Source organism: Schistocerca serialis, chromosome 4, assembly GCF_023864345.2.
Source record: "Schistocerca serialis cubense isolate TAMUIC-IGC-003099 chromosome 4, iqSchSeri2.2, whole genome shotgun sequence".
Taxonomy (NCBI): Eukaryota; Metazoa; Arthropoda; class Insecta; order Orthoptera; family Acrididae; genus Schistocerca; species Schistocerca serialis.
In genome coordinates this window covers 495168340-495185294 of record NC_064641.1, presented here as the reverse complement: position 1 = coordinate 495185294, position 16955 = coordinate 495168340, and positions in this window count along the sequence as shown.

Sequence of the window (16955 nt, the reverse complement as noted above, 5' to 3'; positions counted from 1 at the left end):
TCTGTGTAAAATCTAACTAGTATCCCATCAGGTCCAGCAGCCTTCCCTCTTTTGAGCGATTTTAATTGTTTCTCTGTCCCTCTGTCGTCTATTTCGATATCTACCATTTTGTCATCTGTGCGACAATCCAGAGAAGGAACTACAGTGCAGTCTTCCTCTGTGAATCAGGTTTGGAAAAAGACATTTAGTATTTCGGCCTTTAGTCTGTCATCCACTGTTTCAGTACCATTTTGGTCACAGAGTGTCTGGACATTTTGTTTTGATCCACCTACCGCTTTCACATAAGACCAAAATTTCTTAGGATTTTCTGCCAAGTCAGTACATAGAACTTTACTTTCGAATTCATTGAAGGCCTCTCGCATAGCCCTCCTCATACTACATTTCGCTTCGCGTAATTTTTGTTTGTCTGCAAGGCTTTGGTTATGTTTGTGTTTGCTGTGAAGTTTCCTTTGATTCCGCAGCAGTTTTCTAATTCGGTTGTGGCCCTTTTCCATCTCGTACGATGGTTTTGATCTTTGTCCACTGATCCTCAACACTATCTGTACTTGAGACAAAACTTTTGTGTTGAGCCGTCAGGTGCTCTGTAATCTGCTTTTTGTCACTTTTGCTAAACAGAAAAATCTTCCTACCTTTTTTTAATATTTCTATTTACGGCTGAAATCATCGATGCAGTAACCGCTTTATGATCGCTGATTCCCTGTTCTGCGTTAACTGTTTCAAGTAGTTCGGGTCTGTTTGTCACCAGAAGGTCTAATATGTTATCGCCACGAGTCCGTTCTCTGTTTAACTGTTCAAGGTAGTTTTCAGATAAAGCACTTTAAAAAATTTCACTGGATTCTTTGTCCCTGCCACCCGTTATGAACGTTTGAGTCTCCCAGTCTGTATCCGGCAAATTAAAATCTCCACCCAGAACTATAACATGGTGGGGAAATCTACTCGAAATATTTTCCAAATTATCCTTCAGGTGCTCAGCCACAACAGCTGCTGAGCCAGGGGGCCTATAGAGACATCCAATTACCATGTCTGAGCCTGCTTTAACCGTGGCCTTCACCCAAATTATTTCACATTTCGGATCTCCGTCAATTTCCTTCAATACCATTGCACTTCTTATCGCTATAAACACGCCTCTCCCTTCACTGTCCAGCCTGTCTCTGCGGTATAGATTCCAATCTGAGTTTAGGATTTCATTACTGTTTACGTCTGGTTTCAGCCAACTTTCTGTCCCTAGTACTATATGGGCATTGTGACCGTTTATTAATGAGAGCAGTTCTGGGACCTTTCTATAGACGCTCCTGCAGTTTACTATTAGCACATTAATATTGTTATTCCCTGTTGCATTTTGCCTACTCCTACCTTGCCGCGTCTCAGGTGGCGTCTTGTCGGGTCTAGGGAGGGAATTCTCTAACCTAAAAAACCCACATGTGCACTCCATACGTACTCCGCTACCCTTGTAGCCGCTTCCGGCGTGTAGTGCACGCCTGACCTATTCAGGGGGACCCTACATTTCTCCACCTGATAGCGGAGGTCGAGAAATTTGCACCCCCGATCTCCGCAGAATCGTCTGAGCCTCTGGTTTAACCCTTCTACTCGGCTCCAAACCAAAGGACCGCGATCGGTTCTGGGAACGATACTACAAATAGTTAGCTCAGATTCCACCCCGCGAGAGAGGCTTTCCACCTTCACCAATTCCGCCAACCGCCTGTACGAACTGAGGATGACCTCTGAACCCAGACGGCAGGAGTCATTGGTGCCGACATGAGCAACAATTTGCAGTCGGGTGCACCCAGTGCTCTCTATCGCCGCCGGCAGGGCCTCCTCCACATCTCGGATGAGACCCCCCGGCAAGCAGACAGAGTGAACACTGGCCTTCTTCCTCGACCTTTCCGCTATTTCCCTAAGGGGCTCCATCACCCGCCTAACGTTGGAGCATCCAATAACTAATAAACCCCTCCCCCCGTGTGCCTGCTCGGACCTTGCTGAAGGAGCGGCCACATGTCCACTCACAGGCACAGCGGGCGGTGCCACACGGCCAGCCTCCACATTGACCCTCCACCTCGTGCGCCGCGAACGCCGCTGAACCCGCACTCCCTTGGGGAGAGGGTGGCCCTACCGCGCCCAGTACCCGCGAAGATGTCTCGACAGCAGGGACAGTGGGTGAAGCCCCCAGGGGCTCAGCATTCATTTGCTGAGTACGGGCTTGGCGATCCCGGGGTCCTGAGCTGGGGACTGGTCGGCGCCGCCAGTCTCCTGTCACCGTAACCCCCGGACATGCTTCAGCGACCACCGTATGGCGCGGCGGTGGAATGTTGTGTGCTGCGGGGAATGGTAATCTTGGCTTGACCGCCTGGATTGCGAGGAAGGCCGACCTCTCTAAAAACCCCTCAATCTTCCGGTGTGCTCCGCGCCTATGAGATGCATGGCTGTTGAGGTGGAACAGTCGCAAGCGGGCAACCTCTGGGGCACCTGCCGCACCCCAGTTGTATCAGGCTTACTCAGGCATGCGGGGCTCTGTCTGAGCGGACCTTTAGTTCCCTAGCTGCTCGTGGGACCGCAATGGACCCTTCGACCTCTACATTTCCCCCTACCAGTGGCTTGGGTGGGCCACTGGTAGGAAAACACACCCCATCGAAGAAGCGACTTCGTGCTGCGAGTCCTCCAGCGCCTAGTGTTGATCGAGATTTGTCAGACTGTCGTAACAGAGCACATGCTGATAATCAGAATGTGTTTTTGATTATTAAACGGAAGGAGGGTAGCTTTGAGAGGGTTTCTCCCTTTTACATCCACAAGGGTCTTGAGGGAATTGCAGGAACACTTAAATCTGTGAAGCGACTGCGCAATGGGACTCTGTTAGTTGAGACATCTAGTTCCCGTCAAGTCGCTTCTCTTCGGAAAGCAACCTGTTTCGGTGAGTACGCTATCGAGACCGAGCTTCACTCCACTCTGAACTACAGTAAGGGTGTTGTGACATGTAGGGACCTGGTGGATATTCCCACAGACGAGTTAAAATCTGAATGGGCTGATGAAGGTATTGTTGACGTGCAGCATATTATGAAACGAGTCGATGGGGACCTAGTCAAATCCGACTCGTTTATTCTCACGTTCAGTTGCCCACGACTCCCAGAGCATGTTAAAGCGGGGTTCTTACGTTTGCCAGTAAGCCCATATTTCCCTAAGCCAATGCGCTGCTTTAAATGTCAGCGCTTTGGGCATACTACATTGGGGTGCAATGGGATAGCCATTTGTGATAAATGTGGTCAGCCTGCCCATGAACGAGCTGATTGTTCATCGCCTGTGAAGTGCGTGAATTGCTCTGGAAGTCACCCTGTCTGGAGCCGGGTCTGCCCCATCTATCTCGACGAACGGAAGATACAGGAGATTAAAACATCTAAGCGCATCCCCTATGGTGAGGCCAAGAAGCTCTTTAAGGCCATGCAACCTCCTGTGTTTACTACATCTTTCGCTTCCGTTCTGAAAAAACCGGTACAAATGGCCACTGTTGCTACGCAAACGGAGGTTGCTAGTGTTAGCACAAATACCTGCATTTGCCAGTGCACTTGTGCTGCTGCGGTTGTTTTGCAACCTGCGGCTCTCCCCGCAACGTCGGACAAGGCTGTGGTTGCTGACATTGGGGTACTTCCTCCTTCTCCCATATGGGGCCTTCTGCCCAGGCGAGTAATGCTCCACCTGTTGACAAGACTCTGCCTTCTAAGCCCCCCAAGACAAAGACGCCGAAGCTGAGGGTTTTGCCACCTGCGGAGACTAGTCAGGGTCGGTCCGATGACGAGGCCATCGTACTGTCTGACGTCTCCCGTGGGTCGTCATCGGAGCTGATGGACATTGACGTCGACCGGAGGCGATCTTCTCGCCCCAGGAATAAATCTCCGGCCAGTACGGGCTCTCCTCCAAAGCACAGAGGCAGGGTGAGAGTTCAGCCCCCCTGATCACTGGCTCCCATATTACAGTGGAACCTGAATGGGTTCAGGATGCATGTGGCCGAATTACAGCTCCTTGTACGAGAGTGCCCTTTGTGCTTATGTCTCCAAGAGACACATTTTCGGGCCACTGATGCTCCTTCTTTACGGGGCTATACCGTCTATCGGAAAGATGATCTGACGAGGGAAAGGGCAAAAAGTGGTGTTGCGGTTTTTGTCCGTGACATGCACCCCTCATCTGAGCTCCCTCTCGTTACAGACTTGTAAGCAGTTGCAGTTGACCTTCTTGTGGGTCGGAGGCTCACAGTCTGTTCACTTTACTTACCACCTCAGGATGCGATAGACTCTGAGGCTCTCGCAGACCTTATTAGCCAACTCCCCCGCCCATTTCTTCTTCTGGGGGACTTCAATGCTCATAATGTCTTATGGGGCTCTTCGACTACTTGCCCCAGGGGTCGCATTCTGGAAAGCCTCATGATGTCTGAAGAACTATGCATCCTCAACTCTGGTGCTCCCACTCATTTCTGTACTGCTTCTGGGTCGTCATCAGCTATTGACCTTTCCTTTTGCTCTCCAGCACTCGCGGATTCTGCTCTGTGGGAGGTTGCTGCAGACCTCCATTCTAGTGACCACTTCCCCCTTTGGATTCGCCTCCTGGCTGAGGCTATGGCATTACCAGTGCCGCCCCAGTGGCACCTCTGCAGAGCTGACTGGACTCTTTTCACCCAACTGGCTGTTTTGGAACACCGTGCCAGCGTCCACGAATTGGTAGACCATGTTACAGCCGTGATCTCCCATGCTGCTGAATTGTCAATCCCACGGTCATCCGGTCATCCCAAGAGACGTCCTGTCCCTTGGTGGACCACTGAGTGCCGCTCAGCCATCCGAGCCCGCCGTGCAGCTCTGCGCCGCTTCAAGTGCCGTCCCTCAGCTGACAATCTTGCGGCCTTTCGGGTGGCAAGGGCCAAAGCGCGGCGAGTGATTAAAGAGAGTAAACGACGGTCATGGCAATCGTTCTTGAACTTCATCTCCCGCTCCACTAGTTCTACGAAAGTATGGGAAGCCATCAGGAGAATTTCCGGGAAACTCGGCCAGCTACCTGTCACGGCATTGCTGCATCAGGGAAGTCTCCTCACGGCGCCGAGAGACATTGCCCAGACACTGGGCATGCATTTTGCGGAATCTAGCGCTACTATTAACTGTGATCCAGATTTCTGCCGCTACCGCACTGCCATAGAGAGGGGTCACTTGGACTTCCGGTCTCCAAATTCTGAACCCTACAACTGCCCCTTCACAATGTGGGAACTGGATTCGGCGCTGTCTGAGGCTCATGATACTGCGCCTGGCCATGATCAAATCCGATACAGCATGCTGCAGCACTTGTTACTGCCTTCCAAGGAAGTTCTCCTGAATTTTTTTAATATGATATGGTTATCTGGCACGTACCCTGACTCGTGGAAGGAGGCGATTTTGATCCCCCTCCTCAAACCGGGGAAGGACCGAACGCATCCCAGCAGTTACCGAAGTATTGCTTTGACGAGCTGTGTCGGGAAGACGTTAGAACGCATGGTCAACCGTCGCCTGGTTTGGCTGCTCGAAACCAGGCAGCTCCTTAGCCCCTCGCAGTGTGGCTTTCGGAGATGTCGTTCAACTATAGACAACTTGACCCTGCTTGAGGCGGCCATCCAGCAGGCCTTCCTCCGTAACCAGGATTGTCTCGGTGTCTTCTTTGACATTCATAAGGCGTATGACACTACTTGGCGCCGCCATATCCTCAATCAACTCCATGAGTGGGGTTTTCGTGGCCGTCTCCCCATCTTCCTTCGGTCCTTTCTTTCCCACCGCCTCTTTCGATATAGGGTTGGTAATGTGCTGTCTGATTTGTATGTGCAGGAGAATGGTGTTCCTCAGGGAAGCGTTTTAAGTGTCACCCTCTTTGCCGTCGCCATTAACAGTATCACGTCCACTCTCCGGAGTCCTGCCCAATGCTCCTTGTTTGTGGACGATTTTGCTGTTTTCTGTTCTTCCTCCAGTCTTGTCACTGCTAGTCGGCAGTTGCAGCTTACGATACAGCGATTGGAGGCATGGACTGCGAAGACGGGTTTTACCTTTTCTGCCGACAAATGTGTGTGTGTGTTCATTTTAATCGTTCTCGACGTCTTTTTACCTCCCCTGAATTGCGTCTGAGGGACACCATTCTTCCTTTTAGCGACACTGTGCGGTTCCTGGGCCTCACTTTTGATTCCAAACTGTCGTGGTTGCCTCACCTTAAAGACCTCAAGGTGCGGGCCCTGAAGGCACTGAATATTTTGAAGTGTCTGAGCCATCGGTCCTGGGGAGCAGATCGGGCGCGTCTGCTGCAGTTTTATAGGGCTTTCGTCCGATCGCGTCTTGACTATGGTTGCACCGTGTATGGGTCAGCGAGGCCTTCGTATCTGAAGATACTTGACGCAGTACACCATGAGGGTATCAGGCTGGCCACTGGTGCCTTCCGTACCAGTCCCATCCCCAGCCTGTGTGCTGAGGCAGGGGAACCGCCGCTCGCCATCCGGCGGAAACTCCTCATGGTGCGACGGTTGTGTCAATTCCTTGCCTGTCCTACATCCCCTGTGTACCCTACCGTTGCCCGACCGCCTATGGAACGTCTATTTTCCAGTCGTCCCAGGGCAACGACACCATTTGGGATACGTGCCAAGCATTTGCTTGAGTCCCTTGGTGTGGAGCGTGTGGCCCCCCAACGACACGGTTTTACTCGCCTGCCTCCCTGGTTGCTCCAGAGGCCCAGCGTCGACTTGCCGGAGTACCGGAGGAGCTGCACTCCTGCGTTTGTTTTTACCTCCTTATTTTATGATATTTTAAACCAGCATCCCGACCATGTACCAGTATTTACGGATGGCTCTAAACAGGGGGACTCTGTTGGTTGTGCTGTTGTTTTCCCTGATCGACTCGTCAAGTTACGGCTTCCTGCGGCGTTTACCATCTTTGATGCCGAATTGTTTGCGATCTTGCGGGCATTGGAGCGGATGAGATGTGTTCCCAGTCGTAAGTTCCTCATCTGTTCTGACTCCCTGAGTGCCCTTCAGACCATGCAACACTTGTACCCAGCGGATACGGTCGTCCAGAACATCCATGATGCCCTACTCCACCTGCAGCGGCAGGGGAAGGAGGTTTCCTTCTGATGGGTGCCGGGGCACGTGGGTATTAGGGGAAACGAACTGGCGGATGTGGCTGCCAAAGATGCATGTTCCCTCCCTAACGTTGTTGACTGTGCCGTCCCCCTCCATGCTGTTACCTCCCTCCTGCGTTTTCGCGTTATGCGTCAGTGGGAAGAGGAGTGGCTGGCAGTCGGTGAAAATAAGCTGCGTCTGGTCAAGGCCACCACGCGGCCACGGCGTACGTCCTACCAGTCATGCAGGCGGGATGAGGTTCTCCTCACTCGCCTCCGGATCGGGCACAGTCCCTTCACATATGGTTTTTTACTCCGGCGGGAGGATCCCCCCCTCTGCAGTGCTTGTGGCGTCCAGATTACTGTCCGCCACATTTTACTTGACTGTCTTTTATTCTCTGACCAGAGGGCGGTGGTTTCTTTGCCACCGGATTTGCCCTCTATTTTGAAAGACGACGCAACGTCTGTGTTTAAGGTTTTACGGTTTTGTGTCCTGTCCAATTTGTTGCCACGGCTTTTAGGGAGAGGTTTTTAATGTGCTGCTGGATGACTGGCTCACCCAGATTTTAGGTAAGAGGTCAACCAGTCACGACTACCTCCTTGTTTCCCTTCGGTTTCTGTCCTCCCTTCCTTGTGTTTCCTTTCCTTTTCTAGTGCACTCCTTCTCCTCTTGTTTTGCCTCTGTATGTGAGGATTTGGAACTGCGTCAGGTCTGTGTCTTTTAGCTGTTCCCCTTGTTCGTTGTTCGTCTTAGTCCCTTCACTGCATGTGTTCCTGTTTTTATGCGATTGGGCGCTGATGACCCCGCTGTTTAGCGCCCGTAAACCTCAAACACACACACACACACAGTGGGTGAAGCATGTAACACCTGGGGTGCACCATGCGATGCACCAGACTCCCCACTGCCGTTACACTCCGAGGCAGCAGCCTGAAGACGGCTGACTGCGGCCATCAACACGTTCAGCTGTTCGCGAACAGTGGCCAGCTCCTCCTGCGTCCGTACACAGCAGTCACACATCCTATCCATCCTAAGAAATCAATTTACTGTAGAGAGTTAATCAACTTTTAACTAAACTGCTAATTCACTGAAGGCGGCTGATTGTTGACTACACTGTGGTTGCTAGACACTTCTTGTAGAAAACAATGAAAATAGCACTACCTGTCTCTGGACTGTATTGAAAACAAACACTAGCCCTACTGGCACTATGGTTGACTAAAGGGACTCTCTCTGACTGTATTCAAAACAAACACGAAATCTATGGAACACTATCACTAGCACTCGACAATTAAAGCTTCCTAAAAGCAAAACACACGGAAGAAGAAGTGACAAGTAAGAAAAATAGAGTTAATACTTAAATTAACGTAGCTCGCTGCACAGCAGACGTGAAGCAGACGGCAGTTACTGTGTGACGTCAAATCCTTCTAACACACACACTACGTTTACTGGCGTACAACATGTATGTGCACCAAAATATACCTGTGATTACTTTGATATGGAACTAATCTTGTTACTATCAAAAGGCCGTGAGCATACCGCGTACTATCACAATTCTAGTCATTTTACTAGTTCTTGTAACAGTAACAAATTATTTCTATATATTACAATGTAAGTCTTTGCAGGGTTTCACTCTCAGTAAAACGAATGGAACCATCCTCACAGTTCAGAAACATTGGGTTTACAGTCTTGCTCTTATTCAGTGAATCATCAAGCCGTCACGTTTCAGTCTCATTTCTCAATGAAAAGGTTAACCCCTGTCGAAGGCCGCCAAAACGGGAGGCGGAATCTGGCAAAAACATGTGTACCAACTGTGCACTCCAGGAAGACATACCTCACTTCTGTTGTCCACTTTCATCTCCTTTCTTTTGAGAGCCATTTTGTCTTGGGAATATTCTCACCTCATAATTTCATTTCTTTATTTCTTTCTGATTTCAATTTGTTTTTTATTTATGTTAATATCATGTAAATTAAGTTAACGGTGGGTCATCCCTTTTCCAAGTACAAAAGTTATTGTTTCGCCTTATCACCCAAACATGCTTCACCACAGTTGTGGCATCCTCAGTGTTTTCTTATTACACTCCTGGAAATGGAAAAAAGAACACATTGACACCGGTGTGTCAGACCCACCATACTTGCTCCGGACACTGCGAGAGGGCTGTACAAGCAATGATCACACGCACGGCACAGCGGACGCACCAGGAACCGCGGTGTTGGCCGTCGAATGGCGCTAGCTGCGCAGCATTTGTGCACCGCCGCCGTCAGTGTCAGCCAGTTTGCCGTGGCATACGGAGCTCCATCGCAGTCTTTAACACTGGTAGCATGCCGCGACAGCGTGGACGTGAACCGTATGTGCAGTTGACGGGCTTTGAGCGAGGGCGTATAGTGGGCATGCGGGAGGCCGGGTGGACGTACCGCCGAATTGCTCAACACGTGGGGCGTGAGGTCTCCACAGTACATCGATGTTGTCGCCAGTGGTCGGCGGAAGGTGCACGTGCCCGTCGACCTGGGACTAGAGATGGGGGATGCACTCTTGAACTAATTCATAGAGTTGAATCTTTCAAAGGAGTGAACAATCAGTGATTCAGAAAAAAAGAACGGTAGCTCCAAACGTTTCCGACGGCAGAGAGAGAGAGAGAGAGAGAGAGAGAGAGAGAGAGAGAGACGGAGCATATCAGCGGCGCCTCTGCTGGTCACAGCACAGTGCACGCCACACAACACACCCAGCGCCGGCCTCTGCCCTGCTTCTACCTTGGCTGCCTGAATTGTGCAGTGCCCCATTGGATTTTGTGTTTCACATATGCCGTGCCGTCTCTGTGCGTCGTCTGCCGCGCGCAGTGTCTGGCGCAGCTTGACTTCGCATCGCACTCTGTCGGCGATCGTTTCAGTCGCACGTCCTGCCCTCTGGGCAGTTGATGCGAGCAACAGGACAGAGAGCCACCTAGCGGATAACATAGGAACTACTTGCAACAACCTGCTCGCAAGAGAACAGACGATTTGTCTCGGAGCGGGTGAGTTCACCGCTCCCCCCACCCTCGGAACTCGCCCGCTCAACGCTCACTCCACCGTCTCGACTCTGGCTAGAGCGTTGAGCAAAGCGACTCAGGTGTCACTCTGGTCTCTGCGGTCTCGGCTCACGCAGTAATACAGCTCGCGGCTCGGCCTACTCGACTCAGCGGCTCTGCATCGGAGTTCGTCTCTACTGGATATTGTTCTTCGTAGTAATACCGCTACGCATATTACATTACTATGTTATGTATACATCATTTGTTTTTATTTTATTTTTATTTCTTTAAACTGATTAGATTAGGTTCCTGACGACTCCTCTTACTATAGGATTTTTATTATGGACACTCGAATTTACGCTTTAATTACGAGCGAACCGATAAACGTATCGCAAAATGTGATACACCAATATTTTCCTTGTTTTATTCTGCGTAAGGCTATATGCAGCACTTTCGTTTTACAGTCAAATTTATAGTTTTTCCTTATTCTGCTACGGATTTTGCGATTTTAGGCGTCTTCGGAAGGAAACGTTCACTTTAAAAATATATGGCTTGCGATGTATTTGTATGAGGTTAATGAAATTTTAATACATTGTAGCCAAATATATTGTTAATGTAAATCTGAAGTTACAACATTTTCCGATCACCCAAAAAACCATGATAGTGCAAAATAAATCAATAATCAAAAACTTTGTCATATTGTGGAAATTTCAATAAACAATACAAAATTCTTACTCATTATCTGTGTTACTTCAAAATAGGATCAAATAAGATCAAAATACAGGTATAGTAGTGGAATAAACCAAGTTTAAAGGGCAATGTGCCTTCCATTTATTTTCTATTGTAAATGAGTGGTGAGTCATGAAAAAGAGCTAATTCATTTCAGGGAGTGAACAGTTCTGATCCGATCTCTGAAAAGAACAGTTTTGCCCATCTCTACCTGGGACCGGACCGCAGCGACGCACGGATGCACGCCAAGACCGTAGGATCCTACGCAGTGCCGTAGGGGACCGCACCGCCACTTCCCAGCAAATTAGGGACACTGTTGCTCCTGGGGTATCGGCGAGGACCATTCGCAACCGTCTCCATGAAGCTGGGCTACGGTCCCGCACACCGTTAGGCCGTCTTCCGCTCACGCCCCAACATCGTGCAGCCCGCCTCCAGTGGTGTCGCGACAGGCGTGAATGGAGGGACGAATGGAGACGTGTCGTCTTCAGCGATGAGAGTCGCTTCTGCCTTGGTGCCAATGATGGTCGTATGCGTGTTTGGCGCCGTGCAGGTGAGCGCCACAATCAGGACTGCATACGACCGAGGCACACAGGGCCAACACCCGGCATCATGGTGTGGGGAGCGATCTCCTACACTGGCCGTACACCACTGGTGATCGTCGAGAGGACACTGAATAGTGCACGGTACATCCAAACCGTCATCGAACCCATCGTTCTACCATTCCTAGACCGGCAAGGGAACTTGCTGTTCCAACAGGACAATGCACGTCCGCATGTATCCCGTGCCACCTAACGTGCTCTAGAAGGTGTAAGTCAACTACCCTGGCCAGCAAGATCTCCGGATCTGTCCCCCATTGAGCATGTTTGGGACTGGATGAAGCGTCGTCTCACGCGGTCTGCACGTCCAGCACGAACGCTGGTCCAACTGAGGCGCCAGGTGGAAATGGCATGGCAAGCCGTTCCACAGGACTACATCCAGCATCTCTACGATCGTCTCCATGGGAGAATAGCAGCCTGCATTGCTGCGAAAGGTGGATATACACTGTACTAGTGCCGACATTGTGCATGCTCTGTTGCCTGTGTCTATGTGCCTGTGGTTCTGTCAGTGTGATCATGTGATGTATCTGACCCCAGGAATGTGTCAATAAAGTTTCCCCTTCCTGGGACAATGAATTCACGGTGTTCTTACTTCAATTTCCAGGAGTGTATTTTCACTTTATTTTACTAAGTTTGTATCCAGTGTCTACCAACCAAAATCAGCCGCATGTCTAAATGAGTTCGCCATGTCATCATTATAGTATTTAGTTAGTCCTTAGACGTGATAAGTTTGGTTTTGTGTACCAAACGTCTTTTGTGTAGTTGAGCTGAACGTTTTCGCCTCCTGGTTTGTAAAAACTGCGTCCTGTTATGCTGCTGCGGCTTCGACACGCGTTCCAGTGCACAAAATTACGACTCTGATGCACAAATTTACGTCTCTGATAAGAGATGTAAATTTGTGATGTGAAACGAGTGCCTAAGCCACAGCAGCGTAACAGGTAGCAGTATTTACAAACGAACAGGAGAAAACGTTCAGCTCACCTACACAAAAAAGACTTTTGGTATGTAAAAACAAAACTTGTCACAGCTAAGGACTAGAAAATTCTACAATGATGACAAGGTGTACTAATTTGGACCTGTAGCTGATTTGCTGGCCGTTGTGGCCGAGCAGTTCTAGGCGCTTCGGTCTGGAACCGCGCGATCGCTACGGTCGCAGGTTCGAATCCTGCCTCGGACATGGATGTGTGTGATGTACTTAGGTTAGTTTTAAGTAATTCTAAGTTCTAGGGGACTGATGACCTCAAATGTTAAGTCCCATAGCGTTCAGAGCCATTTGAACCATTTTTGTAGCTGATTTTGGTTGGCAACAACAGGACACACGCAATGTAGTATAAGATGAAAATAAAAAAAAAAAGCCACCGAAGATGCCACAACTATGCTGAAACATGTTTGCAAAAAGCAGACCCATCCTTAAATCATTATCATTTTTGTGCGACGCGGGAACTTTGCTCAAAACTCTGTCGTATCTTGTAGGTCTTTATCCACTTAAAGACATTTGGGTTTACCTTCTAATCTTTGAAAATGTTGTACCATTTTTCTTGTCCCCATGCTAGGACCCATTCTTTGGAAGTGTCATAAAACATTATTCTTCTTTTGCTAATTTTGTCTGTAATTATTTCTACGTGATCATAGAGTTCTGGGTCACGTCTTAATTTAAATGCTTCTACTGTTGCTTTATTTCCTAAAATCGCCCTCGCAATCTTTCTTCATTTTTCGTAATTTCTTCATTTTCTATTACTGATCCGAAAATTAGTGTTTCTTTTGCACATGTGTTTCTGGCTAGGTTACTGGCTTTTAGTGATGCATGATTGCATCATTTTGCACCTAAAAAGTTTAAAGGTGTTCAGACACTTCGCTTTCTACCTGAGAGAGTTCGTTTATTGTTTGCGTCGATACTGCGTGCAAGTCACTCGTGTGGTGCATGAAAATACGAACATGTTTTTCGTTTGCCGAGTATTGCAACATTTCAGGTAACGTACAGGAACCGTGTACAGACTTCCACGAAGAAAGAGTGAGAGAGCTGGCCGCGAACAAGTGGCAGCCACGTGTATTGTTGCGGAGTGAGAAGCGCTTTCGCCACGGGCGGCCACGTACGAGGGAAGAGGGCCGTGATGACGCAGCGACGACGCCTGTGTTTGGTAGCGTAGCCGGGCCGCGGGGCGGCCATCCATTACTCACTCACTCGCGCCCTCAGCTGCTGACGCTGCCGTGCTGACGTCAGCCGGCGCGGTGACGACCTGCGGCGGGCGTCGAACTCGGGACAAGGCCGCGAGCGCCGGCGCCATGAATAATTCAGCCGCCGCTGCCTGGCCCGCTGGCGCTGCACTCGGCTGCAGGCGTGCTGGTCCACCCGGAGAGCGACATCTGCCGATCGACTGGCACACGCGAACTGACCTCGGAGGGTTGACCTCTCACACTGACCTCGGGGCAACCGATAGAGCACTGAAATGTTAATTGGGGCATACCACTGCTTGACGGATTTGACATCGACCTCTCCTGGTGAGCAAAAAATTTTTCTTAACTCTTCCCAATGCTATACGATCATCACTAATCACTTCAGCTCTAAGAGCTTCCCCAGGGCCTGGTATTAGGTCCTAAACTCTTTTCATTTTATGTCAATGGTCTGTCATCAGTTTTCTTCTGCTGCAAATACCACATGCTCGCTGATTACCTCCAGTTGTATCTAACTCCAGCTATGGAGAATCTCAGTACTGACCTGTGTGCACTATCAAAATGGGCGCCGAATAAAGGGTTACAGCTCAAACCATTCAAAACCCAAGCGATACTGATTAGCCCGAAATATCGGGAATCCTTACCATCTTTAATCCTAAATGGGACAAATATCAACTACGCCCCCTCAGAAAAAAGGTTAGAAAAAATAATAGACGAAAATAATAGACGAAAATCTAAATTGAACTGGGCGTGAAACTGCACTGTGCAAAAAGGCATCGGCATCCCTCCATGACCTACAAAAAACAATAAAATCTTTTCCTTGTTGACCTGAAAAATAGCTTGTACAAACACTTACAAAACAGTTCAAATGCCTCTGAGCACTATGGGACTTAACGTCTGAGATCATCAGTCCCCTAGAACTTAGAACTACTTAAACCTAAATAACCTAAGGACATCACACACATCCATGCCTGAGGCAGAATTCGAGCCTGCGACCATAGCAGTCGTGCGGTTCCGGATTGAAGCGCCTAGAACCGCTCCGCCACAGCGCCCGGCACAAACACACTTCCTGTTACTGATTGCAGCTGCAAGGTCTTCCTCAGGAAAGCCTGTAACTGGTTATGAATGCCTGTTTCGATACATCAGTGACTTTCGACTCTTTGATGTTATTTCTCCAGCATATTCACTGCTATCCTCGTTGCGTGCAGACATGCAGAGATTTCCATACACGCTGCCTTCTCTACTGTCTTTATCAATGTACACTGTCCGTCATATTTCTCCTCGACCTCTATGCTCTTGGCTGAACTACAAGGCAGAAACACCCGTTCCCATCAGAACAAAGTCCTTTCTCTTCCACTCCGTCGTTCAGGCACTTTCTCGAAGTCTTCCTCAGTAGCAGGAACCCGACTCTGGAATTATCTCCCGCAATATATTAGAGAACTATATCTTTAGCTTAAAAAGACTCTTAATGACATATTTGCTGAAGCAACAATAATGACTGCCATTGTCCCTGTACGCATTCATTAGCGTTGTTCATCCATCTTTCCAACCAAATCTTCCTCATTTCCCAATATTCTTAGCTGGTGCGTTCTCCTTAAATTTCTTTTCCCCCAGAACTCGCTATTGTTATTATATTATGTGAAAGACATCTAACGCGTCAGTGTGGTCCGACATGGACTGCTACAACAGGGCGTGAATCTTGACTTCCAAAACCATCGGACCTCAATCCTCTGGATTTCTCTGTCTGAAATCATCTCAAAAGTGAAGTTACACCGACCGGCAAGAAAAACGCAATACTCGACAAATGATGTGTATCATTGCGTAATTATCTATTTAATCAAAGTAAAGAGCTTCAATCAGTTTTTTGAGACGGGGAATGCTATTGGCGCTGCTTTGCGAGCAAACAATGAGGTGTTTATTGTTTATTGCACTAGCCTGCTTCCCGCGCAACCTGGGAAATGCACCACTAAACGTGAACGAATAATGTTTTCCCGCTCTTGCAGTGCTTATTATTGTACCCTGAACTGTTCCCTTTTCAATCACAGCTGGGTCTAGGATCTTTATGTTATTGTCGTCATCAGCTTCTGTAGTAAACATGCCGCTAAGCCCTGAACAAGTTGCGAAAGCTGTTGCTTTGGGGAAGATGGCCGCAGCATGTGTTACGTTGCAGAAATGTTGAGAACTATACATTCCAGAATTTGCAGAACCGTACGAAAGTATAGGGAAACTGGATACTTTGCTAGGAGACCAGCAACAGGCCAATGAAGAGCAACATCGGAGAGAGACTACCGCTTCTCAAAATTTCCAGTTCTGCACAACCGCCACAACACCGCTGTTGAAGAACGAAATCGACTCCACCAGGTTCGAATGGTCAGTGTTAATGAAACAACCGTTCGAAGAAGACTGGAAGAAGCCAATCTATAGTCCAGAAGACTTGCTACAGGGACGGAACGCATCGGAGAGCATTTCACAGCTCGACTACGTTTCGCAAGGGCATATCTTGGCTGGATATTACAACAGTGGAATCAAGTGTTGTTCACCAATGAGTCGCGATTTCGTCTCCGATCACCTGACGGAAGAGAAGGGGTCTGGAGAAGGCCAGGGAGAAGGTATTCCATTTGTACATTCTCATTCAGGATGCCTTTTCGGGGTGGAATCAATACAGCTGCAAGGGCATGGGAGCCTTACCGCACATCGATATGTGGAGGAAATCCTTCTGGAGCATTTTGTGCCTTTCGCTCCATCTATTGGTGATGATTTTGCCCTAATGCATGACAATGCACGTCCACATGTTGCGAGAATTGTGCAAAAGTTCTTGGATGAAACAGGGATTCATCCTATGGGTTGGCCCAGCATTGAAATGTGCAACAATATGCGGAAAAGTTGAACTTTTGTCACGTTAAACGATTCTCTTCAGTCGCCGTTGGTCCCGTTCTTGCAGGATCTTTTTCCCGCCGCAGCGATGAGATTCGATGTTTTACCGGATTCCATACATTCACGGTACACTCGTGAAATGGTCGTAGGGGAAAATCCCCACTTCGTCGCTACCTCGGAGGTACCGTGTCCCATCGTTTGTTCTCTGGCTATAACACCACGTTCAAACTCACTTAAATCTTGACAACCTGCCATTGTAGCTGCAGTAACCGATCTAACAACTGCGCCAGACGCCTGTTGTCTTATATAGGCATTGCCGACAGCATCGCCGTATTCTGCTTGTTTACGTATCTCTGTATTTAAATACGCATGCCTATATCAGTTTCCCCTTTGGCACGTCAGTGTAACTGCAGTATAGTTTCAGAGCAAGTTGCAAATAATCTTTCGCTGCCTGTATTTTATCCCTGTTACTTCCAAAATTTCCAG